The sequence below is a fragment of the Cygnus atratus genome, chromosome 4 (assembly GCF_013377495.2).
Source record: "Cygnus atratus isolate AKBS03 ecotype Queensland, Australia chromosome 4, CAtr_DNAZoo_HiC_assembly, whole genome shotgun sequence".
NCBI lineage: Eukaryota > Metazoa > Chordata > Aves > Anseriformes > Anatidae > Cygnus > Cygnus atratus.
Window position 1 is genome coordinate 24,917,146 of NC_066365.1, and position 27,789 is coordinate 24,944,934.

General features: G+C 37.6%; 1 long non-coding RNA gene across 1 annotated transcript; it reads right to left on the minus strand.

Annotated features, from left to right (window-relative positions):
- Positions 1-634: 634 nt before the first annotated feature.
- LOC118253507 (uncharacterized) lies at positions 635-27,789 on the minus strand. Its single transcript, XR_004780448.2, has 3 exons — positions 27,148-27,789; positions 26,509-26,656; positions 635-841 (listed from the first exon to the last, which is right to left on the minus strand). It is a non-coding gene; the product is annotated as an uncharacterized LOC118253507 (long non-coding RNA).

Here is a 27,789-nt window from a genome sequence, read left to right on the forward strand (position 1 = left end):
AAACAAACATAGGCAGAGAAAACATAAGGTCTGCTTCGCACAAGAGCTCTTTATTGACAGTTTATGACATAGACTTGGAATGGCCCAATATTGCTCCTATGACCTTCACCTCCCAAACCTTATAGGCATTTTGAGGCTTTGTTCACCCCATGAGGGCCTGCCTAGCTTTGCCATTGCAACGTTCTCCTCTGTATAGTTCTGAAAATTAATTGTGAGCACCAGAGACAATTCCACATTCTTTTTGCCATCTCTTGACCTAGATTTCTGCCAGGTTCACTTTCATAATCTGCACACAGACCTAGCTCAGGCATGTACCAAATTACACATGGCAGATTAGTAATGGGGTCTAAAGCTAACTAAAAACTTGAGCTGGCACCCCAATTCTGCACCCACGTTGGTTCAAATTCATGGTAGGTTGTAACTGAGAAAAGGACTTTTTTTTTTTTTCTTTCCCCAAGGTTAAGAGGTATTACAAGTGATAAAGCAGTAAAGCTAACTCTTATTTCTACAGTTGTCTTGATTTTGTGTGTTCCGTTAGCTTGCTATTGAATCATAAATTAAGAAGAATGTCCAATCAGTTAAAAGTCTACATGTAAAGATCTTTTAGTAGAAGAAAAATAAGTACAACTGGTTTCATTATCAGTGTGTGCAATAAATTTATTAGTAAAGGTATTTCCTTCACTCACAGTACACCTTTGTATGTTATGTTCTGGGTGTTGGGTTTTATTTGCTTGTTTGGTTGCTTGTTTGTTCGTTTGTTTGTTGTTTGTTTTTTTTTTCGTAGCAGGTTTCTTTTGAATTTTCTTAAGCAGAACTTTCCTTACATTCTTCTTAAGCAGAACTGTCAAGAAAGAGCACATGGAAAATATTAAGATAACAGTAGGCAAAATGTGAAAGATCAAAATGAAAATTAAAGTTGCTACAGAAGGAATCCGACATTACTACTAGATTTCACATTCTCAGTGATCATGTTCTTTGAGAGTGGCAAAGATTAAAGGCCTGCAGGAAAAGTCTATTTGCCTTAGCAGAGTCCCGCTAATGCATCTTGCCAAATTTGTCTTGAGAACTAGAACAGGAAATACCCTCCCAGCAGCTGTATCTGTATATTCCTAAACTTCAGCTTTTAGTCGCAATCAATATTCTGCCATTCTGGGGCATGTTCATGTTTTTACCTCTATTCAAAAGGTTCTCAAATGCACGAGTTCAGTGATGGGTGTTATATATCTGTTATTGAAGAGAGCCTATAAAGTACAAAATTTCCCCCAAACTATTGAAATGGAACAGACAAGAGATGACAGTCAGCTGGAATCTAGATCTTTTGAAGTGTCACTTCCTACACAATAATAAAACCATAAAACTGTAACATTTTTGTTCCCTTTTTTTTCTTGCCTCTTCAGCCTCCACATTACAATATTTGCAATACAATACATTTTTAAAAATTTGTGGGTAGATATACAATTGTTAGAACCACCACAAATCATCTGGCAGATAATTCCATGAAGTGATGAAGTACAACAGCACTGTGCACACTACTTATGATACATGTAGTCTAGTACCTAGTCTCCAAATTGAAATGTATAACAAATGTTATGAAAAATGAAAGTAGTCCATATGGGATGTCTTTACTGTAATCAGTGCTTCTGAATCTGTTTATTTTTAGCTAAGGGATTTCCTGATCAAGAATTCATTTCTATATGCACAGTCTTACTGAATAGTTTGTTCCTCCATGAACACATCAAACCTTACTCTAAATCATGCACATTTTTATCATTTGCAACATCCTTTGGCAAGTAGTTCCACAGCTAAACGACGCAACTGCACAAAGAACCTCTTCTCCTTATGTTTCCTTTGACATCTCTTATTTCTAATATTTGGAGAAATAGTGAACAACTGATGTCCTTTTAACTATGCCATGCTAGTCCCGGCTTTATTGTACTCTTCCATGTTCTGTCTCTCCTATTCTATTTCTTTCCTTTCTTTCTTTCCTTCTTTCTTTCTTTCTTTTTCTTTCTTTCTTTTTCTTTCTTTCTCTTTCTTTCTTTTTCTTTCTCTTTCTTTCTTTTTCTTTCTTTCCTTCTTTCTTTCTTTCTTTCCTTCTTTCTTTCTTTTTCTTTCTTTCCTTCTTTCTTTCTTTCTTTTTCTTTCTTTCTCTTTCTTTCTCTTTCTTTCTTTCTCTTTCTTTCTTTCTTTTTCTCTTTCTTTTTCTTTCTCTTTCTCTTTCTTTCTTTCTTTCTTTTTTCTTTCTTTCTCTTTCCTTCCTTCCTTCCTTCCTTCCTTCCTTCCTTCCTTCCTTGCTTTGAGTCAACCCGGTTCCCACTCACTGAATACTTTGCAAATCTACTCTATCTTTCTTTGAGATTCAAGGTTTCAGATGGATTTGCACAGTAGAATAATGGGATATATAAGAAGATGAAATAATCTGCAGAGCTCTTTATTCATGGTGTCCTTCTGGAATGTGTGCAAAACATCCCAACATCAAGATCTTCCAAAGAACTACAGTTGTACTGCAAACAAAATATCAACATGTCCAGATTTTTTTGGTTGTTTGTTTTAATACTTAATAAACATAGTTATTTCTTTTGCACATACAATGTACCAAATTTAATAAAACAACTTTGAAACACTGATAAGAGTTTATCAGACATTTTGTTTTGGAGTTTGATAAAGTGAATACTTAAACAGTACTCAGTAAAAGTCTGAAAAAAAATGTTTTGGTCATATAAGAGGATAATACAACCTTCATAAAACTTCCACAGCAATCAAAGCTATTTTTTTATATTACACCATTGGCTTCTGGATGGCATGATGTAGCAAAACTGAACTTCAAGCCCAATTGCTCTTTTATAAGATGGCAACTTGGGAGTGCTTCAGCTGATAAGTGTCAAAATGTTCCAGGAACCCATAGGCACAAATGTTTTGGTTTCCATGCAATATAAAGCACAAGAAAAACCTTGCTTAGAGAACAGTCAGGCTCTCCAGACTGTTTAATACTAATACTGCTCCCTTCTACTGCCCGCATACCTCAAAGGCAGCATATTAATCTTACAAGTGAGTAGATAATGGCTCAGTCAACTTAAAAAAAAAAAAAAAAAAAAAAAAAAAAAAAAAGCTTTCTAGAGGCCTGTGAGAAGAAGCAAAAACTCCAGTGCAGGAAGACAGAAACAGCAGGCACCAGAGCAATGGCAGATGTGGAGTGAAGAGGAAGTAGTGAAAAAGTGAACTTGGAAACATGAGGAAAAGGCAAGAACTCAAGAGTACAGAGCAGGAAAACTTAATTAAAAATAGGAAGAATTTTACAAGTTTCAAAGCAGGCATTGAGAGTCAAGACAGAAGAAGAATTAGAAAATTCTCCATCCAGGAAAAAGAGGGGTATGCCAGAATGTCCCTACTCTTGTCAAAGGTGGAAACCAGGATGTGATTGATCTACAGGATTCTTGCCATACCTACAGGATGAAAGGAATTACTGAAATTAAGAGTTGGTAAGAGCACACAGGGAGCACTAAGATGTGAACGCAAAGGAATGAAAGGGAGCCTGGGCAAGTTAGGTTGCTCAGGTTACAGGATCAATGTGCTATTCCTGTGCCATCTCTGTCTGGTGAAGTCCTGATAGGTTCTTCTAATCCTTTCAGAAACAAATATGCACAGGAGGTAAATTGCTTTTGGAGGGATGCATGGTGACACACAGCCTAATCTCCATACTGAGATCTCCATCTCTTCCATGTCATAATTGGCCCTACCTCACAACACCTGGAACAAAAAAAGCATGCAACTAACAAGGTGATTTTATAGTAAATGCTTCAACTTATTTAATAAGATGGTGGGTGAGTAAAAAGAAACTCCCTTGCTACATATAAACTAGTGTTCCTTGTCAGAAGCAGCAGGAAGATGACTAAGAAAGATAGTTTGCAGCAATGCCCACCTTCTCAGTAACTAGTGTCTCAGTCATCACAGAGCATAGAAGATGCTAACTGGGACAGCAGTCCATGCCAATTTCCACATGTGGCAGAGATGACAATTTTGCATGTTAACAAAAAATTGTGTGCTTTAAAAAATGAGGCTAATTGCTTTGCCACAGAAGATGCACAGGAGATAGGCTGTTGTCACAGGAGTACTTGTCCTTGGCCAACCTGGTCTTTACCTAGCCACCTGTCTGGGCACATAACAGCTACCTGCTGAAACATTTGAGATGTAAAATGTTGGAGAGCAGCTTTTGCTGCACTCTAAAAAAAGACACCAAATTTTGAAACTGGAAGTTACAGATCCATGGAAAAGTATAGAAAACAGAAATCACTACCAACATAAAAGAACTACTTTCACATTGCATACAGTAATCTATTTCCACTCATCAAATATTGAAGAGCCTTTTAAAAGTCAAGGCAAAAATACTCTACATAACTCAGAAGTATTGCATAAATTCAACTGGATAGTTTAAGCTTTTGTCTTCATGTAGATGAACAGCTGCACTGCCAAGTGGCTTTACTGAGTTACAATATATAATTTTAAGGATGATGATCACACAAGCTGTTAAGCAAACTTGGTATGGACAACTCAATCAGTTTTCCAAGTATTCCTTTTAGTTGCCTAAAATGAATGTTTATAGCCTATCATCAGTTGCATACATTATTTTGGCTTCTAAAAGGTCTAGAAGGGCCTACTACAGCTAAGAAGAATTTAATCATTAGGAAAGTATTTCAAGTCATTAAAAAGAGCATATGTGTCTTGGAAAACTTGATATGTGGAATTCTAGTGGAGGGAGGGAGAGAAACAACAATATTTTACTCATTAAATAACTTCTCTGATGTCGTCTTCTGAACTGTGCATGGATACACAGCAGTTCACGGAAAACACATTTTCATCAGATTCCAGGAATTGGATTCTTTTTAGTATTCTTTGGTGGAAAATGAAGGCTTGGCTGCTTACCAGATTATTTGCTCTATGATAAATGTAAAAGTTTTACAAGCTCTGATGGATTGTGGACAATCATTCCTAAGAAATTTGATCATCACTGAGGCTATTGCAAAAACTGAAGCGATGCTACCAGCTAAGTAAATCGTATAATTGAGATATCAGTGCAGAAGATGTATGAGAAGACTGATATTCCACATATTTTAGTAGTGAATGAGAATTTCAATTACAAGCCTCCACAGCAGTCAAGGCTTCTTGGAAATTACATGACAATGGCACATTTTCAGGAGATTGGTTACCTTTCAAGCTGAGTTTTCAGTTGTGCATATAGTCCAAACTGACAGAATCTGTATAAGCAACTCAATTTCCAAAGTTCTATTTGTCTTTCTCTTTCTATCCCTGATCTTTTGCAACAGGCTTAAACAACTTCTCTTACCAGCTAAAATAGGGAGTGATGTTATTTTATCTTTATTATTTCCAGGTTTAATATTAATGAATGGTACCAGGGTTTCCAGATCTCCGTGTAACACTATGTAAATCTGGGTTGTCCATTCCAGAATGTGATTTTATTCTCCTTGTATGCTGATTTCTGTCAACATGCTCTCCTAGACAAAGTTACTGCACATTCTAACTTCAGGATGGCAATCTATGCAAAATTCTAGCAAGGCAGTCAGTAAATGTGTTGTAGTTTGAATATTTATAACAATTCTTTTGAAAGTGGATATATCAGTGGCTCATGCTGAAAATTGTTTTTATCAGTGGGATGATTAAAATACTTAATTTCTCTACCCAGCTACCTACTTTGACAAAACTAAATATTTTACGTCTCTCAGACCTTTCTCTCTTTGGAAAAAAAATAAAAAAATAAAGAAAGAAAAAAAAAGAAAAAAAAAACTAAAATGAAAGTCATTGAGGAAGTAAAGGGAATGACTGCATTTCTGACAGAGATACAGACAGAAAACATAAGTTAATAAGATGTTTCCGTAGGAAAATTCCATCCCCTTTATCTCTTACTGAGTGAGTCACTTTTGCACAAGAATGTTTGTGTTTTCTCTGTAAGCATTTAGGCTCTGTTATCCTCATATCTCTCCCGAAAAGATTTACTGTCACAGTGAGTTCAGTGGAAATTCATAGAGGAAAGAGGCACCCTAGGAGAGAGTGTTTTGCAGAGGAGACTGTATGTCTTCAGAGGAATGGTTTGCAAGATGCTGGCTGATCCAAGAAACACACAAAACGACCAACTCCTCTAAGTCATGATAGTAAGGCGTGCGAGGATGCCGCACAAAGAAATCAGTCAAGCTTTGTTTGTTTGTTTGTTTGTTTGAAGTAAATAGATATATCCTAGACTCAATCAGACTTCAGATAGACTTGAACTGTTTCACTCTGTGTTTTAGCAGGTCTTACAGGAAAAATTCCCAGACCAGTCAATATATATATACGCTTCTTTTATGATTCATACAATTCAGTTGTTCCAATTTTCTCATCACACCTGAAATGAATTCTAGCTGCCCCCAATGTTTCTGACAGTTTCAATCGAGCCAAAGAAGGTAAAAGTATGCCTGGCATCCATGTGGCTTGGATTATCATCTTATGGCAGCATAGCTGACATAACTAAATTAATTTGACTTAAGAAATCAGAGAAGTCTTGAACTGTTGTCTTGTAGATGACAAACCAGTGCCTTATCAGCTAAGCTACTGAGATCCAGTGTACAGCACTCTTAAGTGTGATTTCATCTAAGTAATGTGTTGCTGAGTCTAATGTCAAATGAATCCATCACTTTACAACCTTTTCTAATTAAAGGAAAAGAAGATTGAACTTATATGAAAAATAATTTTAAGGCTGTAATAGATTAGTACTCAGCATTTTTTTCTAGCAATTTCAAAGTGACTTTATCATTAGTCCTCTGAGCTGAAACAAATATCCTTTATTAATTTTTTATAAGCTATATGAAGATAGAAGGGGAGACTCTACTATTGATCCTTGCAGAAATAAACAGTAGCTCAATGTTTAAGTCTATCCATTCATTACACTGGGTCTATTAGAGGAGTAGTATCCAAATCACACCAATTCAATCCCACATAAAACCTTTGTATTTTCCATTAGTGGATGCAGTCTAATTTATTACAGAATTTAGGCCATCTTAATTTGAGTCCAACCTAAGCCATCTTAATTTGGGTCTAACCAACTAAATATGTTGAATGTGAGTGAATGATCTATACCACGAAGATTTCAGTACTTCTTTGAGATATAATCTATTCTTAGGAAAACAAAACACTCATCTGAACAATGTTGCTTGAAGCCATATTCTCTGGGATTTTCCCTCTTGGATTTGTAATAGGCTGCAACACTTAATGGCAACAGTCATGATTTTAAGAAAAAGTGCCATACAAATGCAGTATACCCCCTGAACTGCTGACTTTTGGTCATCTAGACAAAGTGTTCAGACACTACAGGTCAGTAGTGTCATTAGAGTCAGAATTAGAGATTACTTTGACCTAAAAATGTTTCTTAAAAAAATATGTAAACTATACTTTGGTAAGTATCACATCTTTCCCATGCCAAATCCTTAACTGTGTTTGGCATCTAGTTATTTTTTTCAAAAGGAAGTAGGTAATTGCAATCATACATCTCACTGGGTTTTATGCTTGTATGTCACCTTTGACAGTGTGGAGTAGGTTCCAAATTCACTTGAGCAGTCACACAGTGTCAGGTATGAGAAGTTAAAGCTTCTAGCTCTAGGGTTATGGGTCTTAGTCCCATTATAGTCTAGAATAGGTCTTAGTCCCAAAACAGTTCAAAACGTAATAGATATATCAAGCATTATAGCATCTCTGCATGGAAAAATAACCTGATATAGTCTAGTTTTAAAAGGAAAATGTTAACGACAGTAGCAGAAAAACTTTGTCCAAAACCAAACAAAATTGGAGCACAGCTTCATATCAGACTTTAGAATAGAATTACCAAAATACATTTTGTGTCATTCCATTGCATAGAGATAAAAAATTGTGGGTTTTTGTTTGGTTGGTTTTTGTTTGGTTTGTTTGTGGTTTTTTTTTTGTTTTGTTTTGTTTTTTACTTTAGCAGGCTAGTCAGTATATTTTCTAAATTGTTAGATACAATACCAATCATTGCAGATTTTAAAAGCCAATGAAGAAACAGTGAAGCTCATCTGACCTCAGATGGACACTGCATGCATGTCTTACCATGGTTGTTGAAAACTATTTGTTTCTAAGGTAAAAAGAATTCATCAAGCCTTTTTTTATATACAAAATAGAAATTTAGACCTAAACAAAAACGATTGTATATTGTGTATATACAAGCCAGGCATTTATTCACATGCAAGATGTATTTAATTAATTAGTTTCTGCAACTGTGTGATCAATTGCATTTCTCTTGCTCACAGATTTTGTTTTGTTTTGTTTTGTTTTTTGAATTCTTAGTCATATGCACATTTCCTCATACAGAAATGATTTCTTGAACAGATTACATCTCCCATTGGAGTTCAGCACATCTTTAATTACTACCAGATCTTCAAATATTTTCAGAAGATTCCCATTAGAAAGATCATCAGCGATTTCTATTGTAGTTCTCCAAAGGAAACTTTGAGCAGACACTCTCACCCAATAGTAACATTGACACATTAACTTTCCTCAGCCACCTCGCTCAGACTACTTAGTCTGGCTCCACCATGGCTGGGAGCCTTAATCAGATATCATACTAACGAAAGCTATGTCAGTAATGATGTCAGATGAATGGTGGTCACATGGCAACAGTCTCATTTGAAGCAAACAGTGCCACACTTGTTTTTAGGCTACTTTATGACTCGGCTGAAAAATGACTTTGTTCACAACGAAACACCACTAATGAATGAGCTGTTACCGTAGGATTTTAGCACGTCTACTATTTTCTTAACATTCTTTTAATATACCTTGCTGGACAAACAGCGTAAATATCATTAAACTACGCATATTATCAAATTCATTAATTAGCGTGTAAGCTAACCAGATGAAAGCTTGGCAATCCTTTCTGGCATTTCAAATCCTCAAAGAAATAGTATTATAGAAAGCATATAAAGGATAAAATATTTTAATTTTGCACTCTGATTTGGCTTATACCAGATTTACACATTTGGAGAACGGGAAAACTCAGTCACCTCTCCTGAAAGTGTGTTTTTTCCCTTCCATGACTGGGATGTCAGGGGGCTAGTCAGATACATAGAGAGCAGAATAATGAGGCTGAGGACGAGGGAAGCATTTGCCCTCTGGCTCCATTCACACTGTGACATAACAGAAGCTCCAGAATCTCCCAGCATTTTATTTAAACTCCCATTCCTCCCTGGCTTCTGAGGTAAAAATTCCCCTTCCTATTTCCAATATGCACAGTTAACACTTTTATTCCCAGCATATGATTGCAAGAGTGACTTTCTCAGTGTGAAATACTGAAAAGACCACCAATTTCTCAGGGATCCTGACTCTGCTGGGAAGTAGGCATTGACAGTTCGGGAGCGCAGCTTCTCTAAAAATCAAAGCCTAAATGACTGACCATACTTATAGAATGTAAATATCAAAGCCCACTACCAGAGATTAATGTAATGGAGAGAAATTGCAAGTAGCCACGTTCCGAGGCAGACAGCTGCATTTTCCTATTGCTGTTACTCAGCCTGCTGTCTCATGATCAGCATAAGATAACAGTCTACCACTGCTGTTGAAAAGTAAAATGTCTATGCCCCTACCAGCTGTTCCTCCTCTGGCCCTGCTGCCTGTGGCACAGCAGGTAGTGGGTATGGTTGCAGGAGAAGCTGGCACAGGTTTTGCACAGCTTTGAGAGTGTTGTGCCACCAGGGTTGCAAGGTGATGGACGGGAGATGCTGGAGAAGTAGGGAGAGCAGGACTGCATCTCTCACTGACATTACTGGTTTGCGTGTTTTAAATTCAACATGAAGCTGTGGTATCAGCTCAGAGTGAGAGCCTGAAATCCAGACGAGGTCACAGACCCCTCTGCTTGGTCTGCAGTGCTTCTTTCATTTAAACTTACTGATCAGGAAGGTGGTTAAAAATTATTGTGTTTATCCAACTGGAGAGCAGGAATAATGACAAAGATAACAAAGAGAAGCTAACAAAAAAACCCCTGATTTTAAAGCATTGAGTGGTCAGAAAAACACACAAAAAATGTTTCAGTAAATCTGTACAAAGGATGAATTTGTGGAAATCAAGAATCCTCAAACAGAAAGCAAGAAAAAATGTTCAGATATCTGCTGAGAGTTTTTCAGTTATTCCTAACTGCTAACATGAGAAAAGAAATTAGGAATGTCTGCTACAGCATATTCTACTCATAAGGAAAAGTTAGAAGAATTTTAACTAGTTCATAACCCTAGAGCTGTGCTGGCATAGTCTTTAGATTAACACAAAAGTCTGAAAAACCTATCTCTTAGACCATGAAGTTCCAATGAACTATAATAAATTCTGGACACAAATTGCATATCATTCATACAGCCAAGCCTTTTGCATTGCTATTATTTTCTGCTGCCTTCTGGCACCAGTGAGCAAGTTCCAAATGAATGAATTCTCTATCCATCAATATATACTGGGGAAAAAAGGAAAAAAAAGAAAAAAAAAGAAGAAAAAAAAAGAAAAAAAAGAAAAAAAGACAAAAAAAAAGAAAAAAAAAGAAAAAAAAAAGAATGGAGACTGCAGTGAAAAACATGTTTCTCTGACCTTCCTCTCATCTCTGCAACATACATAACCCTCAGGAAAATGCACTGATTTCACATTTCTTACAAAAAATTGCTGTCTTTTTACTGGGCATTTGTTTTTCATTTACATTTTGGCCTTATTTTTAAAGACCGTGTGAACCTTTTGGAGCCAGAAATGCTTAGTTTTTCCTAGTGCAGAAGCTAGTTCAATGAGATGCATGTTGGGCCTCCTGACCATCACAGAATCCCAAGGCACCATCTGAGAACACGTTCCAGCAAAACAGGAGTGTGAGATTTTTTTTTATTATGTATTTATTTATTTATTTATTTGGTTGGGAAAAGAATTGTAGAAATCAGGAAAGAAGAATAACTAACAGAGAGCGAGCAAGTGACATGTCACTTAGAAGAGCACAAAGTCCTAAGAAGGGCTGGAGCAAGTGCCATCGAAAACTAGACAAAGGCTGTCAAAACATTATTATGAATCCATATGAGCTTTGAAGGTTTGTGATCCTGCTGTAGGTGAAAGAAGATGACTTACAACTCTAGTAAGGTTTGTTTCCTGCTTATTTGCACAGATATCCTTAGGGCAACAGAACCCTATAGTCTTTCTGTTTGAAGCTAAACCATCAGTATCTTCTCCAAAATAAAATACTGTTGTCATTGGTTTGGGATCTTAACTCCAATACTTGGTTCTATTTAGCAAAGTTAATGGAAGGAGCTGCATTTGACAATAAAAAAGGCAAGAATAACCACATAAGGAGCAAGGATAACCACATCAGGGCATACCAAAGGTTTAAACTAGCTCAATACAAAGTCTTTGACAGCAGACAGTGGCAGATGTCTAGCAAAGAACACTATATAAAGTGTGCATATGATGTCTTTCCAGAATATTTTTCCATCTTCCATTAAAAAGATTTCTATATACAGTAGTTATAAAATGGCAGAACTTCAGTGCATTGATGAAAATGGCATTGCAAAAGACTGCCATGAATACACCTTGTATTCTTTGCACTAGGCATAATTTTATATATCCTACTTGCACTTTCATAAGTACCATTGTTAATGAAGATTACTGGAATTATATGCTGTGTATGCAGAGGCTTTTGTTTCCTTTTTCATCTGACAGAGAAGCATATAACAGGCTTGAAATTAGGCTTATGCTTATTCAGTAAATATAGCTCAGTTAAAAATACATTGAGTATTACTGATTAACATGAGCATTATTATACGTATGTTTTACGTGATCACTGGTTGTTCCCCTCGACCAGTACACCATATAAAAATTGTCTTTTAATGGAAGAATACTGTACAGAGACCAAAATAGAAACTGCTAAAACAAACAAGATAATTATCTAAATTTTATAATATCACTCATAAAACGTCTGCCTTTTCCCTTTATGAGGTTGATAGATTAAATTTAGGGCAGATGTTTCATATAATTTACTCAGAAAACAGGAAAATTATTTAAAAAAACTCATAAAGCCTACAAAAACACAAATGAAACTAATCTAAAACATATGCAGTCTACAGGTTTAAAGGAAAAGTTAGTTATTCCTGAAGCTATGGATGGGGATGCTTAAGAGATAAAAAACATCTCTCCCACATATTTTATAGTATCAGATATTCTGAACTGCTTCAGAAAAACAGAGGCCCCTCTAAATTTAGGGTACATGAGGTAGCTCTGGCTACTTTCCCAAAGACAAAGAGAAACTTAGAGAATGTAAGCCCTGCTCCTCAGTGCACAAAAGCCAATTTATCTGTGGTGTCTTAATTGAACTAGAGAGGTACCTGTTGCAGTGTGAATATTGTGGAAGAATACTGGGTAGGAGTATCACACATACCTATTTGTACAGTGTAAAAGGAGAAATAGGAGCAGGCACAATGTCTTCAATGCTTCAAAGAAAACAACCTCCCCACTATCAAGAGAGACTGAAATTGTCTTCTTTAAACAAGGTATTTATGGCCAGGCAAACAAAGAGATTTGGAGACAATCTTCACAGACATTTTGAAGGATTTTATACTCATTACAACACAGAACACAAACACATCATGAAACTTCAGAAGTTGTCATGACACAAAACTTGCAACTTCCAGGACAGTTCTGCTAAAGAAATCCCAGGAAAAAAAAATATATACATATATATATATATATATATATATATATATCATGTGCTGGCATGTTCTTAGCCTGAAGTTGTCTGTCAGTGGAGTCAGTTTATTAAGGTCTGGTTTTCTTACATCCAGGAAGGAGAGCAGAATGCCTGGCAGTGCCAGTGACAGGAAGTCTTGCAGTGCTAGCAGGTATCATTCTTCTCCAAGGACTAGCAGCTATCTGCTGTGCAAGGTGAAGGGCTCTACTTTTTGGAGTGTGAGACTCTTCTAATGCAGGAAGCAACAGAGGTGTATTTGTGAAACAAAAACTTCCCATTCTATAATGAGAACAGCACCTCTCCTTGTTGTGTTGGTTTCTGCAGTTGATGAGTGCATTGGAAGGAACTGCAGCACTAGATTCAACTGAAGGCTCTTGGGCTATACCCTGCATTAGCCATGGTAAATAAATTATTAAACAGACAAAATAATAATAAAATAAAAATCCTAATGTATTTCATTTACATTATTGGAAATTATAAAAATATGGAAAAGCACCAAACAGAAGTATCTCTGCCACATGCACAAAATGTGGGAACAAGGCCTAGACAAAAATTAAAAAAAAAAAATCCAAAAAATCCAGCTACTATGTTGATAGTATTCATAGGCTTTAGGGTCACAAGAGAAGGAATAAATATTCTAGGCCAAACTTCATGCTTAAAAAATACCCCAGATAATAGGAAAAACAATCAGCTTCTCAATCCTCAAAGTTCAGAGAGATGTGGTACCTCAGTTTTTCCAGCCCAAATCCCATTCTGCCTCAAGAGCAGATCAGCTGACTAACAAATCTCTCTGGTAATGAGTCTGAATAATTTTTATGCAGCAGCAAAGCTTTCCTTTCCAAGAGTTTACCTCTTTGCACATTGTTCCTGCTGGCAACACATCACAGCCTGTTTCTGTGCATGTGATAAAGAGGATTTGGCATTGGAAATGCATACTGTTTGTGAGATACTAAATGAAAGTAGCAAAGGAATGGATGAAAGCTAACAAGTGTTGTCTAGCCATCCTGTGTATCGTCTGAGAAACAACAGTCAGCTGCAAACAGAACAGCAAACAAGTCTATCTCAGACTCGAGGTAGTAGAAATTAACTCAATGAACTAATACGTGCTTTATGATTCCCTTTCATGGAACAGGATTCCTTTGAAGGCAAATATTTGCACTCCAAATATTGAAGCAAATGTTTTCAAATGTGTCAGCATAATAAAAGCTGTGGGCCGATTCCGCCTTCAGAACATGTCAGGTTACAACAATGCAGGGAGAAATGTGTAAACTGTTTATGATGGTTAGTGTTAAAACAGTGCAGGACAAACACACCCAAATACCTGATCTGAGGTAGGAGAAACAACATGTTCACTTTGATGAGGCATAAACACATGATCTTGAATAGATATGGCCACAGCTTCAAAAAAGCTTCAAAAATAGTTTGCCTAGTTCACATGTCAGTTCTTCCACAGGCCATAAATAAGCTTCAAAGAGTTATAAAACCAAGCAGCAGACACCAAATGCATGCAATCTCAGAGTAGTCCTAGTAAAAGTGCATCACCACCCTTCTGCTGCACAGAAAAATTAGGCGAATACTTTGTCCATACGCAAGTGTGCACACATTTACTTCTGAGCATTTATATAGTTTATTAGGTTCTGCATCTACTGGCACTAAATAAAGTTTTGAAAACGTTTTCATTTCATGATTGTTAGTGGATTGTTTGTGGTGCATGGTCACTAAGCAAACAGAGTGAAAATACTTTTACGGTGAATATAAACAGTTTTATGGAGTATCATAGAGCAAGAGGAAGATGCAAATATAGAACACCAGCAGCTGTTCTGGGGCAAGACGGCTGCTCTGGATCCAGCTAGTAGCAAACTGTTTAGGGGCAAACAAGTGGGTGTGGGACTGTAATGAGTACAGTGACTTAAAAAATGTCTTAACTCATAAATGGATGGGAGAGCTTATTTATCTTTTTTATTTATTTTAATAGAAATTGGCTAAGTGCCTCAGAAAATGTTCCTGGATAATCATTTGAATAAAGCACTGGATTTATTTCAGTGTTATTGACACCCTTACTCAATCCACTTTCCATGAATATTCAGTTTACTGGTAGTAAAGCTCAGAAAAAAAAAAAAAAAAAAGAAAAAAAAAAACTAGAGCCTATGCAAGAATATATGACATTTCCAGACAATATATTTATTATAAGATCCAAATTCTATGGGACACATTTATTCCTCCAGAAAAAAAAAATAAATAAATAAAAATACTAGGAAAACATGCATTTAGACAAATTTATTTATGAATGCCAGAAATACGTTTGTAGATACCTGGGAAAACAAATACACTGGAGAGCAACCATGGTGATTTGTGGGAAATTTATCAATAATTATTAAAAAAAAATGATATTCATAAAATTTCTTACTCAACTCAAGTCTAACAGATATATCAGGCTATTATGCTGCTGCCAGGGCTGCTCCCTCAACTTGCTCCCTTCCTGGAGGTTTCTAGAGTGTTATTTCATTGCCGACAGCATATTTTTATGGTAACTAATGACTACATTTTGTTTTCACCCTCAGAAACATAAGCGGGTACAAGCAGTGTCACCAGTCTCACTGTGGATGTTATGACTTGTCAGCTGATAATGTCTGTGTGCCTCCATTCAGAGCAGGACTACAGCTGCTCAAAGCCCCAGGCTCCATGGCCTCTGCTCACCAATGGTTTTCCATAAATGCTTCTGTTTTGACTATCAGTGGATTTCTTTCCGTGACAACCAGAAGTAAATGGGTTATATGTTCTCCAGGCAGCTGCTGTAATTTATTGTGGAAGACAAACCCAGCAGTATCAATGCTCCTCTACAATTAGGGTAATGTAACCGTACTAACTGAAGCTGGGAAAATTAATTTTTAACTTCAGCTAAGCTGAAGGAAATGGGCACAACAGTGACTTTATCTTGCTGCTGCAGTGTACCCATACATAGATAAATCCATCTGGCCCTTCGGACTGGAGTGAAAGAAGAGGTGCAGATCCCTCAGAGCAGTGTGTCCCAAGAACAACAGATCCAGAGCATCCAGAACATTTACATAGGACTGGGAGAGAAAAATATGCCTTTGATCCATCCTTATTGCCAGAACTGAAGTGTCACCTTATTGTGTGAGCTGAAGCTTTTTTCCAGCTGGCAGTCTACCTTAGTTTTTGACAGAGAGGCTGTTGGGCTCAAGGCTGCATCCACTTGTGCTGCAAAAATGCCTTCATCTCTTTCATTTATTTGTGCTGCTGGTTACTCTACTCATTATTTTAATACAATGCACTTGTAATTGTGATGAATTATCTCAATGTGTGAGATGGCTCTTTGGGGATTCCTTGGACACAGCTTTCAGAAGAACGCAAGGTTCATAACTGTCATCAGCAAGAAACAGAAATAGGCCCTACATCATTTGTGCCTGTGAATTGTTTGTAACAAATGACCAGCACACTCCATGGCTGACATCTCTGGATATCAGCCAAATTTCTGCCAAACTTTCTATTGTTCTCCTTGGCCAACCAACTTAATGATATTAAGCTCAAACATTTTGGCATAGTTCCTGACGTATTTCAGTTTGGAGAGCGGTTACCCACTCCTCCCTTTCTGCCACGTTAAGAAGAAGAAGAGATTGGATGTAGGCATCACTAACAATACTGCAGAAACTGCAGCCTGGGCCTCCTTGAGTAAACCATTAATTACCATCTTCTGGATTACCTGTTTCTCAGTAATCAACAATATTCTTGTTTGTACTTCAAAACAGGCATGGAGTAACCCTACGCACAGAATTAAGGAACACTAATCCTGTACAGAACCAGTACCACACAAGCACCCTAGTGTCATACTTTCATAACTTTTACTCTTGTTTAAAGGAATATAACTATCAATAATGCTTTGTTCAGTACGTGTGTATATAATAATGTATACGAGGCCATTATTATGGTGTTCACTGTGGAAATAATGCAGTCATACAAAAGACACATTGCTCAAAATAAAACCTAAGATAAATAAAGGAAGCTATAAAATGCTCTGCTGGGCCTGCTTCTGGACCTATTTAAAGTCAATGGCAAAGTTCCCACTGACCTCAAGCAGGAACTAGCTTCTTTTTCTCTTGCTAGTTTTGTTTAAAAAAAAAATATAATGACAGACTGGAAAGGTAAGACGAAATATTTGGGGAGAGAGAAATAGGGATAAAGTAAAAAGAGATCAGAAGGGTATGGGGGAAAAGAAAGAACTGTATTTTTAACATTTTACATAGGATGTAACAAGACTTGCTTAGGTTTTTTCTTCAGATTTTCCACATTCAGTTTGTGTCAGAATACTTCAGTATTTTAATGCTCACATTTTTTCTCCCAGTTCTTTCCACCCTCTTCTCTGTGGGCACTTCTATTGGCCTGCAAAGGCATGCGTTTCTTCTCAGAATGAAAAATGTGTTTGCCATTAAATATAATGTGTAAAATCTTACAATGCTTTCAGAAAAATAACGCTCACCTCCAAAATGAGGGGAAAATGGTACATAATCATATAATTCACAACATTTATTTCTCTGGTAATTAATGCTGTCAGATTTTTCCTCCACTGACTAGTCATACCTGAGGTGTGCAGAGCTAAAGGGCAAATTCACCACTGACATAAACAGCAGCCACGTCCCGCTCCGGTGAAGTTATCTCCAATTAAGCCAGCCATTACATTTGCTTCAAAGTATGTAATACATTTTAAATGATAGAAACAAGCCTAGGAAACGGTGAGCACTTCTACGAGTGCTGGTTCGCGCCCACCCACCCCCTCCCCTTGCCCAAAGCTTCTGGTTTAGCGCTGAGGGCGGCTTGAGCGCCGCGTGTCCTGTTTACCTTCGCAATTAACGGAGCGGGGCTGGGTGAGGGAAACCAAAGAGCCTGCTGCACTTAAAGAGCTAAGGGGAGGTGATAACAGCCTCCACTCCGTTAAGGCTGGCTGCCCAGCTTTACTGAAAATGTAGTGACAGATAAAACATAAATCAACATCCTTATCGTCCTGGCTTCCTTGCCTGCCAAATGGGGGTTTCGTTTATCAGCGACCTGTGGGCCCGCTGGCGGCCTTTACACTTACAGCTGGTCAGTGGGGCGGGGTGGGGTGGGAGCTAAATGGCTGCTCTAAAAGGCGCTGGTGTAAACAACCCCGGGAAGGGCTTCCTTGAACTGCCGGTTACCTGAGTGCGATCCATCTCCCTCACACGCTGCCCCAAGAGGGGTAGCATCGGCTGCATCTGGGAAAGAAAACAAATAAAACGCACCCAGCGCAGTCCCGCACAGGCAGGCCACGAAGCACCGCTCTCTGGGGAGGGCAGAAAGGCCTCAGAAAGGCCTAGTTTTATGAGGAGGGCTTGGGAGGTTGGAAAAGCCCCTCGAAAGGGCTGATGTGTGCAGTGGGTGCGCACCCATAACTTTCTTCTGCACCTCGTTTCTTCCAGTATCATGTGAGCTCTATCACAGAAATCACGAGGCCACATTTTCCAAGGAATCCAGTGTCACCAAAGCCTCAAGAGAGGACCACATCCAGGGCACGTTAGTCCCGTCCCACATTGCAAGCCAGCAGTCCATGTTACGAGTAGGCTGTGTAACATGCAGGGATTTTAAAAGCATCTGTCCAGATTCATGACATCATGGGTAGATTTGGGCGTTAATCTCAGCTCAGAAAATAGAAACCAATTAAATCGGGCCGTGGTGATAGTGAGGGTGGGAGTTCAGATAGGGGAGTGCTCCAGTATTCACTAGCTATGGGTAGGCACTGACATCATCACCCCCTGCAAACACTTCGTGAAGATGAAGTTAGTCTTTGGATCTTGGTTTATTTCTGCACTGAGATCTGCTGTAGCAGATAACTTCTCAGGAATTTGAAGTGAGGTAACTATAGCAGTTTATGTCACTATCAAAAAGTGTTGAATGCAGGAGGAGAGATACAAGAGGAAGATACGAGCTCAAGAGTTGTTTGTTTGTTTAACTAAACACATTCATCCTAATTATTTTTTTTTCCATTCACAGTGACAATTGGTTATAGGAAGATGGAAGTCAAGCATAATTTAATTTAGTGAGCAAACTACTCTGTACCTCTTTGAGTTTATAAAGCCCCAGCTTCTGGTAACAGCTCCATGGAAAAGATGTGCAGATCACAGGCAAATCACACACAGAAAGTAAAGACACTATAAGTCCATGTTAGTTTTGTGCAAGAAAATGCAGCACAATGTTATATTCACTATAGCCAAACCTTCCAGCAGAAGAAAATGAAATATTTTATAATGAAATTTTGGCTCAATAAGTCTTTTTCATAAAGAAAAAAAATCTAAATCTCTTCAAATATACATAATATAAAGAAAATAAATCTATTCCTTGTCATATGTTCAGATTTGCATGTCTTAGGAAGCCCATTCATAATAAATCAAACATGCATAGAGCTCTCTGTCTTTCCAGTAGACAAACATGTTACAGACAAAATCACTAAAACCAATACAGCAAGGGAAAAAGCGTCCCCTCACCACATTTGCTTATAGTATTGCTAAACACTAAGCTAAAATTTCTCATGGCAGATATCCCCTTCTGGTTTCCTCTTTTTTGTGTTCTTGTTTGTTTAGCAGTGTACTTTGGCAATGTTACCCAAGCAACAGGAATATTCTTACACCCATATTTAACCAAAGCACAAAACTTCATGTTGTATATGCTCAGAGTGAACATACAGGAATTAGTTACTTCCTGAGAAGCCTGTCAAAAGAGCATATTTCCATTTCAGTCTCCAAGGAGCTGCATAAAGCTTTCCTTGAAGGAACAGATAGCAAGAGAGTGGTCTCCAAAAAGGACAAAGGTGAGAGCAAAGCTCTTCCATTTTCAGTTTGCTCCAGGCCAAGACATAGGAGAAGAAAATGACTGGTTCACAGAGACAAGAGAAGTAAGAGGAATATTTAGGGATGTATCTGGTTTATAGGGCTAGAAAGATGATTGAGGGCAGGAAATAGGGTGGGAAGGACTGGCAGAAACTAAAAATGAAGCCAGAGAAAAAGAGAAGGGCCAGATCCAGGGTGCGTGAAAGTATGAACGCCAGAAGCAAGCAAGAGGGCAACTGGCAGAGTCATTACAGGGATGCTGAGGAGCAGAAAAGTTGTAAATATTGGTGAATGTCCTACTTCAGTCAAAAGTTTCCAAACTTCTTGTGCTATAAGCTGTGAAATGCACTTACAAAATGACTAACTTTCCAGTAGCTGTTCAGAATAGCCTAAACAAGGCAAATAGCCCATGATTACAGCTACCAATTAGTATGTGGCCAAATGTTCTTTTGTTAAAACAAAAGACAATCTAGGCTTTAAGGACAAACTACCCATAATATATTTTGGCACTGCACATTTTCCTGCCTGATAGTTTTTTGGGTTTTGTTTGTTTTTGTCTGTTAGTGTTTTTGTTTGTTTGGTTGGTTGATTGGGTGGGTGGGTGGGTGGGGTTTTTTGGTCATTTCTAATTAACAAAGCCCCCCCCAAAAAAATTGGAATTACATTTCAGAAGTTACCTTCCAGTGCTGAGAATCTCTAGCACTCAGGTAGTCCAGGTAACTTCCATTTCAACTTCTGAATAGCAGGTGTCTTACCTCCCACCCCTCCCCAGACTGCTCATTCTTACATGTGCTAGGTCTAATGTAGCACCTGTTGTTTGCTGGGCACTATGGGTCACGCATTTTGGAAAAGGCTGTGGTGCTGCACTGTGGCTGGAGGATGTGTTCCCTAATAGAGCCCCTCCTGAGGACAGGGTTTGCTGCAGACCACGGTCAGCCAAGGACTGCTAAAGATGGCCTGCTAGGTTGGAATGCAGACCACAGTTTGGAAATCACTGAATTATGAAATAAACACTATAATCTTTTAATCCATACTGCCAAACATGCAAAGGAGAGCTTTTCTTGGAGAACTGTCAGGGCTGAGAGAGAGATTCTTGTCTATAGGATTTCCGCAGAAGCTGAGAAAAATTACAGTGAACTGTGTGAAGGAAAATGTGCTGTACAAATCAGTACAGATAAACCAAAGGAAATGTTTTGTCTGATTGTTTGTTTTTTCATCTGCCCTATAAGATTCACTCCGATTTTAACATCAGAACTCTCAAATCTTCCAGAATCTTCTTTCAAAACCTTCATCAAAGACTGAAATGTATATCTATGCACAGTAACAAGCACTGTAAAATGAGGTTCTGTTTCATGCATGAGCATAGTTGCCTGAATGTGTCACAGCCACGACCAATAGTAAGATAATTATTATGTAGTAAGTATGAGAAATTAATGCCAAATAATTTAATATAATGATTTGGGGCATTCATATTAGAACAAATCATATAATTGTTTGGCTGATTAGAACTTTTTTCCTAATTAAAAAAAAAAAAAAAGAGGTTATTTGAGAAAATGGACACATTTCCTGACAAAGCCTGAATTACACAATTTTGAAAGATAATATTTAGCCTTTGGAAAGGCCAAAATTCTTTGGACTGAAGCAGAAGTTATAAAGATAGATCTTGCCAAACGTAGAGTAATTTTTGAAGAATTACTCTTTTTCACCATATTAATACAAAAATTCTTGGACTTGAAACTGAGAACTCTGGAACAAGAAAGAGCAATGATAGATGCTATTTAGAAGCAGTTTGTCTGAATTCTGTAATGTCCACTGACAATAATACATTTTCCTGCTTGACTCTGTTTTGCTAGCTCATTTCTTCATGCACAGAAAGTAGTATATTTAGCCTTTGGCACTTCAAAATATGGATAATGCTTGCTTACTTCTGCATTTTATAAGTAAGGAAAATAAAAAAGACACTAAGTGAGAAAGAATGTAAACGTATATATACATATACAGAGTCTACTCACACTGTTAAACTGAAGTTGATAAATATCATTTTTATGAAATGAAATTAACAGTGGATATTTACCTTTTCTGCAACCTTCCATTTTGAATACAAGGAACTCCATAAATTTGTACTTCTGCAGGTGGTAAATGCACTTACTCTAAAATCGAACCCTCTGTTTAGACTTTCTGTTCATAAGCAGTTTATCATGTATAATCCTCTTATTCATCTCAGTAATTTTTTTTTGCTATTGAATGCTAAAGTTTTACAGACTTCTGTATTATATACTCCAAAAGACTGAGGTTCTCATCATTACCACTGGTTCCAACAGCAGTTGTATCAAAACCTTCTGCAGCACGCTTTTGAACTTTGCCACAATTTGCAAATGTTAGGAGGCAATTTGTTTCTAAATTGCTTCTCAAATAAGTAAGGTCCATGACTGAAGATGGTATTTTATTCTCTCCTCATTTGTACATACTTATTTCATTCTTCCTCATAAAAGCTGTATTTCTAAAATGTTTCTGTTTCAGAATATGTTGAGGAAAATTCTACCCAAATGAAGAACATCTTAAGAGTAAAAAAAGAAGAGAGAAGCAGGGAGGAAGGAAAAGGCAAATACTGAGAATGTAACATCTGTAAAATGCACCAACAACTCCAGCTTGCAATGGGCTGTCACTGCACGCACAAAGAGGAAATTTCATTTAAAAGTTACAAAAATGACCTTGCTTTGAACCAAGTGAATGTGATTACTTCTGAACTGAACAGAAAGTTAAGAAGTTTGGATCGAATGTTTTACCAGTGCCAATGTCCCAGAACTTTCTTTGGCTCTATATTCTCCTTTCCTATGTTTGTCAGCTGAATTTAATGTTCTCTTCTTTTTGTCTTCTGGTCTCTTTGACCTTAATGTGACATTTTAGTTGGGTGATTAATTACTATTAAATGGCACTGCATTTATTAAATGGAGTCTTTGTCTGCGTAAGAGCACAGTTACAATGCAACGATTCAGTTTGATAAGCTTAAATATACACAGTTAGACGTGGTAATATCTAATTTGTCAAGGATTTTGTGGCTAGCTTTTCTGCCACACAACTAGAAAGGAGATGTGATTGCACAAAAAGCTTAATATTCTGAGTTTAAATGTCCTCAGTAAATTGATCTTCTCCATCATGTAATCTTATTTCAGAGTGTGCAGGAGACAGCAAAGTTCCACACAAGCCTAAGTTGCCTTAATACCAGGCCTGAGGGTTCCTGACCATAAAAATAAAAGCTATGTGACAAGATTTGTATGTCTCTTTTTGGCAGACAACAGCTGACTTGCCTTGCCAGAAGCTCTCTTTCTGGGTTAATTAAATAAAAAGAAGAATAAATGTCAGTAAAAGGATGAAAGGTTCATTGAGAAAGAAAAGATCCATCCCTAGTTTGAACACCTAAGTGAAAAAGAGATCATGAATATTTAATTTAGTAAGTGAAAAAACAGCAGCTGACTTTGTAATCAGCCAGGTTACTACTATGTCAATTATACTCTCCTAACACTACTTTATGCTTTTGCTTATCTAACTAAGCTGATTGGGAATGTTTTCATTTCTTTTTCAGACTATACTGAGTCATCAAAACAAACTTCTTACAAGGAAAAAGTTGGTTTTGATTTAACATCTGCTGGGGAAAAAAAAAAATGTCCCAAGATGGATGAGCTGGATAAAGTCAAAATGGGAGAGAGACTTTCAGAAAAAGCTCAGTGGTTTGGGTACTCACTGGGAACACAGAGATCAGTAGTTCTAGTTCCTTCCTGTCATAGGTTAAACACTAACGGGGCCAGTGAGAGGAAAAACTGAAGCTGTTGTCATTTCAAGCTTTCGGTCCTTGTGTCTTCCACTTAGCATCCAAGATCCTACTTCTGCAGAGTCAGCATTGGTCTTTACAACTCTCTCCCACTCCACATAAAACAATAAATTTAAATAATAAGATGAGCTAGATCAGGTTAATATGAGAAAAAAGATGTCTGCAGCTCAATCTCAAACCTACAGGTAGTCATTCATAGCTGTTGATGGTGCAAATGAAAAGTGCTGTGGAGAGAAGAGGCATTCACTTCATCTGATTTTAGATGTTTACAGTGACCTTCTTGTACAGATACTGTGGAGCAGTAGATAATGTTCAGGCATGTGTCATCAGACCTGCTTTAGGTCTGAGATGAACATCTCCCTATCAACTATAATGGGAATTCAGATGCAAACCTCCACATGGTTGGGGAAAGCCATTGTACCAGCAAATAGTGGCATGAAATTTATTATATTTATGCATAATGTTTGTGCATAATGTTTGCATGATGAAGATTTAAGCTGAACTCTGCACACAAGGAGATACTTGAATCTGTATGGTCTGCAGGTTTGCTTTCATAACACCCATGTAGGACCTACCTACCTCCTCTAACTGCAATTGCAACATTCAGGCCTTGGAAAGCATTTTGAGAGAACACAGGCCTTACAGCAGGAAAAATACCACCCATGCTTAATATTTTGAAGTAATGGTGTTAGTAGGCAGATATTGTACCGTCTGGAGACATCAAAATAACCCTGCCTTGAGGCCAAACATCAGTAGTAAAGTGAATCTAAATGAACCAAGAAAGGCCATAATCATGCTTACCTCTAAAAGGATTATAGTGGTGTCTTGACTACTGATGATGGTCTAATGATAAGATTGCATAAGAAATACATTCTTACAGTTCTCATTAAGTCACCACAATCCCAGTTGCTCCTGTGTAGATTTGTTCACCTCCATCTCCCATTACAAGCAACAGGAAAAGTCTGTATTGCCCTACAGGCTCAGAATTACAAGGAAGGAGATGTATCAGATGTATGCCCTAGCAAACTCAAAATGTTCAGCTTTTGAAAGTGCTGGACACTGGAGATATGTCAAGCACTTCCTCTTTTCTTTTTTCTTCTTTTTCTTTTTCTTTTTCTTTTTCTTTTTCTTTTTCTTTTTCTTTTTCTTTTTCTTTTTCTTTTTCTTTTTTCTTTTTCTTTTTCTTTCTTTTTCTTTTTTTCTTTTTTCTTTTTCTTTTTCTTTTTCTATCTTTATCTTCTTCTTCTTCTTCCTAGAAATTAGATGCATCTACAGAAACTGTGTTCTAGACTACACCTTGGATCTTCAGAAAAAAACACTAAGTCCCTACCTTCTTTGAAGAATAGAAATATTTTTTAATGGTGTAGTTTGCTATGTTTAGGATTCACAAGAAAGGCAGAGTTTGCTCAGAAACTTCTAGAAAATACTGGGCAACTTTGCTAATATTATTAATATCCTGCTTTCAAAAATTCTAGAAATATTTTAAAGTGCCAGAATGCTCAATTTCTAAAGCCACCTTAAATTTACTTTATATGATTATTAAAAATCGGTCTGCATCATCACAATGCATATCATATTACAATGAAATTTCATGTAACAAATAAAATAGTTTGATTAATCCAAAGGAAAATGTTACTTCAAAAATCTTGGAAATATTCTTAAAGATTTTGTAGTTCACAAAACGCATTTTCAAACTAGACCTAAACTTTCATTTTAGAAGATCATAAAATATTGTATTGCGTCTTCTCTGGAGCTTTTGTGAATTCACAATCTGTAGACAGGATATGGGCATTTACATTTTGCAGAAGATATGGTTAGATACCTGTTTTGATCATTCAGTAAGTAAGAACAAAATCCTGCTGTTCAAATCACAAGACAGTTTATTTTGCAGAAATTAAACTAAAATCACAATCTATCATCCATTTTTCCATACACAGAGAATAAACCCTACGTATTCATAACACAGCCTGTTGATCAGCACAGTAATCTGCAAGTAAATGTCTAATGATCTCCTCTCTAGCTAGGCAAGTGATTAGGAAAATAACTGAAAGTCTGTAAAATGGAGTAGAATATTATAAGACAACAAACCAGTAATGGTTTCAAATTACAAGTAAAGCTGAACATGGAAAAAATAAATAAATAAATAAAATAAAGTCTTCTCTATTTCCCTGAAACATGCACACAATTTCCTCTAGAAGAAAATGCGAGAGAAATAAATGCATTACTAGCTCTTTCTCAGAGGTATATCAAATAGCGATTAATTCCAAATCTTCTGAATTGTAATGTGACCATCACTGCAAAGCTTGGCATTACAAGGCTTTCCTGTAACTCAAAGGTCTGTACAAAAGTGACTGTGTTGAAAGAATTATAGCCAAGGACATAACTGTAATGAAGTATTATCATGGATATATAATATTATCAAAATATCAAACTCTACACATGTCAGCAGTCACCCAACATGATTAGAGGCAGATCTGGTTTTTGGTTTAGGTAAAAGTAAGCAGCTGTTTACGTTGGCAGATCATAGGGGGCAAGGAGGAAATGAAGCAAAGTGTGCAATGGCCCCACCGTCTATTTTGTAGATCCTGAGACAAGGACAGGCAGGGAGGAGAGGAGCTATGGACTCCAAGATCAGATCAGCTCCAAGAAGGAGCAGAAAGTTAGTGTGCCCCTGCCCATGAATTCCTAGTAAATCTGCTCCCTCCCAATAAATCCCAGCTTTATTTCTCCAGTCCTTCTCATTTACTGCCTAGGTAGAGTGGGAAACAAAACAACCCCCTTGCTCACTGCCACCTCCAGATCTCTGGTGGCTCCCTGGAGCCTGCAACCAGTTCCTTTCAATCTCCTTCCCTGACTGCTGCCACCAACCCAGGCAAGGTTTGCGACAGGCCTCCATCCCCATTGCCCGCTCCTAGGTCTGCATCTTCTCTCAGAACCTGCCATGTTGCTGCCAGGCTATGCACAAGGATTATTTCTTCATCCTTTGCCTCAGTAATTTCCCCTTGTGAGCTTTTGTCTGCAAGCCTGGGTGCTGATTCATCAAGCAGACGGACACATATCAAAGCAAAACATACCAACCAGTAAGCATGGTTAAAGGTGTGCTTGTCGAGGAGAAGCAGTGTCTGCTGTCAGATTTCAGTCCTTTTGAACTGCAGCCTTATACAGCAATCCTCTACGCCTGGTGTTTATTTATGAGGTGAACTGAGGATATGACAGTCTCATCTGTTGATGTGACCAAAAAAGCACATTGTTAGCTTTGAACCTTGCACAAATGTGAAAAACTTTCTTGTGCCGCTTTCAGCATAACACTGCTCCAAGAACCATATAGACTTGTAATAGCTTCTGTTTATGCAGTGTAACAAGCTGAGGTCAGTGGGAAAGTGTCAGCTGCAGCGTATGACTGAGCTTTCACTGCATCATGGAACTTGGCACAGCCTTGTAATGACAGATAACAAACTGCATTCTATAGCTTTCAAAACCCTCAAAGGATATGTGGCTGGGAAAGGCTTGCAAATGCCTTCCCTTGATTAATAGTCACAAAACTGAAGTGATCATAATTTAGTCCTAGCAAAGAGATGTACTTCTTTGTAGCGGCAATAAAGAAAGACACGAAAGCACACAAACCTACACAATATACAGAAATCATCTTTAAAGAAATTCACAGTCGTCATGCCAGACACTAAATGAATTATTTCTCTCATTTCTTGACTCACCACAGCTTCCTCCCACTTGGACACACATGTTAGGCATTCAGTTAACCTCAAGCATAGCTCTCCTGGCCCTATCGTTATATCTGTACTCCCCATCACCAGGGTATGCTAGACTACATTTTTGCAATGTAAAAAGAGTGACATCATTTTTTTCTTAAAGTAGTTTGTCTCCTAGAATTCAATTATACCCAGCTCAGCTTAGTCCAGAAATTGCTCATTCCCATCCGCTTTCCTCTCCTATGCTCAGCACACTGTCCAGTGCTGCTCCTATGCACAGCTCTTTGCTGTATACCCCATTCTGAACCTCTCATTTTCTATCTACAGCAGCTGCATTTGCTTCCCCATCTACAACTTTCGCCGACCTCCTGCTCTTGCACTGCACTTCCTGTGAAGTGTTTTGTTCACGGACCCAGTGGAGGAATATGTTATGACAATGGAGTTTTAAGGAAAGCTTTTTGTTTTGTTGTCTCATGCACTTTATCCATCCCATTTTGTCATCTGGTGGTTTTCTTTGCTTGTTCTAGCACATATTTCATGGCTAAAGCTATTTCACAGGCAGCCTTGGAAGTCAATCCTTTTTCAGATAACAACTTTTTTCAGCTGATCCACCTTTCTATCTACTTAGAAATCCATCAGACAGCACTT